Below are 3,498 nucleotides of genomic sequence, written 5' to 3'. Positions count from 1 at the left end.
GTAATTCATAAATAAAAGGACTTTGTTCCTAACAGTTCTGAAGGCTCCGAAGTGCAAGATCAAGGTGGCAGAAGATTATGCCTGGAGAGAGTCCACTTCCTGGTTCACAGACAGCCTTCCTGCTGTGTCCTCGTGCGATAGACAAGGCAAGCCTCCAAGGCCCTCTTTTATAAGAACTTAATCATGACTCAGTCAGTTCTCAAAGGCCTTATTTCCTAATGCCATCACCTGGGGGGCCTTGGCTTCCATCTGTAAAACTCAGGAAGACACAAATCTTCAGATCACAGTGCTGAGAAAGTGGCATCTGACGGAAGGTGATGCCTGGAGACACTCTTGAAGGAAGAGAGAAGTGAGCGCAGATGAAGAGCTGGGAAACCCGGTGCAGCTGCCACATACTGAGCAAGGAGCAAAGGGACCCTGGGTGAGACTGAGAATGTGAACTTCCCCAGACTCACGCAGCCAGGATGCTGTGACTGTACTAGATCCCAGAGTGGATTATGCACAGCATCATGGGCTCCAGTCATTCCTCCCAGTATTTCCTGAGCATTTACTGTGTGCCACGTATGGATTTAGAGGAGAAAAGAAAACAAAGACTCCTCTCTCCAGACTGGTCTTTGTCCAGGGAGCCGTGGGGGCCTCACTGAAAGGATAACGTAATCAGACGTGTGGTGTTAAGAGACTGATGAGCTGGCCTGGTGGTACAGGTGTTATCCCAACACTCTCAGAACCTGAGGCAATAAGATTAGGAGTTCAAGCCCAGGCTGGGCAGCTTAGCAATCTAGTGAGAACCTGACTCAAAATATATAAAGAGCTGGGGTGTAACTCAATGTGAAGGCCCTGGGTTCAGCCCACAAGAATGAATGAATGAATGAATGAATGAATGAATGAATGAATGAAACAGTGGTGCTGCCTGCCAGGCCATGAGGGTGTGGGGAGGCCATGTGGGAAGCTGCTGCAGTTATTAGGGTGACAGCCAGTGACAGCTTGGACCTGTGACAGTGGGGATAAAAGGAAGTGGATAAATTCAAGATAAAGTAGAAAATAATGCTTATAGAACTTGATTAACTGGATGTCAGCATGAGGACGATGAAGGCATCCCAGGTGATGTGGTTCCAATGTGTCTGGGAACTTTACAAAGTGTTCAGGGCCTAAGTGATCCTCCCTCTTGAGTAGGTTTTAGGTCTTTCAGCTCTCTTGACCTTCTGCCTTCTACCATATGTGGGTGCAGGGTCCCCACACCTCCCAGGGATGCATCAGTGGCACCATGCTGGAGCAGACAGCAGTTCTCACCAGATACCACACTTGCTAGTGTCTTGATCATGGAAACCCCAGTTTCCAGAACTGCACAAAAATATATCTCTGTTCTTTATAAATTTCCCTGTCTGTGGGTTTTTTTTCAAGAAGCACAAACACATTCAGGTAACTCTCAGGTCTCTAAAGATATAAAGATATGATTACTTTATGAGTAACACAGTTCTATATTTGGATTCCTTAAAAGCATAGATCCTCCACTCACGAAGCTGAGCTGAACCTCAGACAGCTTTAGGAAGGCCGTGTGCAAACCAGGCGGAGCCCTGGACAGCTTCAGGGGCCTGGGTGGACACTCCCTGCCCCCCAGCACCCTCATGGGAGCCAAACTGAACTTTGCACAGCTTCAGTAGCCCCAGTAACTGTGTGCACACCCCTCTCCCACTGGCATGGGAGCCAGGTTGGGTTGGGGCAGTGTCTGGAGCCGTGGCAACCATGACTTGCCCACTCCTGCACCCTTTTGGAAGCAGGGCTAAAACCCAGACAGCTCTGGGAATCCCTGCATGGAGCCAAGCTGAGCCCCAGAGAGCTGCAGGAGCATGGGCAATTGCAATCCACCCCCACAAACCATTTCAGGAGCTACGCTGAGAAACATGGACCTTCCAGTCCTTGCCCCGCCACTCCCACATCACCCTGGGAGTGAGGATGAGCTACAGGGAAACTCTAGATCTCTGAAAATGAGAAAACAAAGAAGTAAAATGCAATCTCATACCTCCGCCCCACCCAGAACAAATCCAGGACACACTGACACAGAAGAGCTTCAAAGTCATACACCTGAAATTTCTGAAATGATAGCAATTGGAGTAAAGAAACAACTCCATTAGGCCATAGAAGAGATCACATCAGAAATAGCCTCTCAGGTAAAAAAAGAAATGACAACAATAATAAAAGAATTGCTTAGCACATCTAAAGAAGACATAGAAAAGAAATAGAGAAGCACAGAAAATTGATGGAAACCTTAAATGAACAATATAGGAAAGAACTAGAATGCATGAAACAGATTCAAACAGCTATCCAGGAAATTAAAACTTCCATTGAAAGCTGGCAAAACCACTTGAACGAATCTGAAGACAGACTTTCAGACCTTGAAAACAGCATTACCACTAACAAACGTGAAAGCAAGGATCTCTTAAAAATAACAAGGAACCAGAAATAACAATTGAACAGCTACAAGATGAACCAAAGAAAAACAATGTTAGATTAATAGGTATTAATGAAATAGCAGGCATCAACACAAATGTCATAAAACGACTATTTGCAGAAGTAATAGCAGAAAATTTCCCAAGCATGGAAAAAGAATCAGACATACAGTTAAGTGAGGCATTTAGAACTCCAATTAGCCATAACCAAAATAAATCTACACAGAGACATATAGTGATCAAGATTCCAGAAATTCAGCAAAAGAACAGAATACTAAAAGCTGTTAGAGAAAACAAAAAGATCACCTAGAAAGGAAAGCCCATCAGAATCACAGCAGATTTCTCAACACAAACATAAAGATAAACCAATACATATCAGTTATAACCATTAATATAAATGGTCTCAATTCACTAAGCAAAAGAAGACTGGCAGAGTAGATCAAGAAACAAAATCCAACAATATGCTGTATACAAGAAACACATTTAACTCAAAAGGAATTTAATAGACTGAAAATTAAAGGATAAAAAGCAAAACTCCATGTGACAGTGTTTTGGTTACTTTTCTCTCACTGCTGAAACAAAATACCTGATGCCCAAGATGAAGGAAAGAAAGGTTTATTTAGCTTACAGTTTGTGGAGGTTTCAGGCCATACTTGGCTGGCTCCAAGGCAGAGTGGCACATGGCAGAGGGCAACAGTTCATGGCAGAGGGCAACAGTCCATGGCAGCGGAAGATAGCAAAAGCAGCTGGAGCAAAAAGCGAGGAATAGTGGCAAGTAGCCTCTTTCCCTCCCTTACACTGCATGCAAACTATCTGCCTTGGGGCAAGTGTAGCGCTCACATCTATAATTCCAATACTGGAGCAGAGATCAATCATAAACTCCAGAAGCCCACCACATTACTGCATGAGACTTTGTGGGCACATCCAGACATAAACTATAACAGACAGGAACCCAGAAAAAAGCGGGTGTAGCTATTCTGTTTGCAGACAATGTGAACTTCAAACCAAGAATGATCAAAACAGATAAAGAAGATCACTACTTACTTGTGAG

This window comes from Chinchilla lanigera, unplaced genomic scaffold (genome assembly GCF_000276665.1).
Source record: "Chinchilla lanigera isolate Chin_1 unplaced genomic scaffold, ChiLan1.0 scaffold00046, whole genome shotgun sequence".
Lineage (NCBI taxonomy): Eukaryota > Metazoa > Chordata > Mammalia > Rodentia > Chinchillidae > Chinchilla > Chinchilla lanigera.
This window is presented reverse-complemented; position numbering follows the sequence as displayed.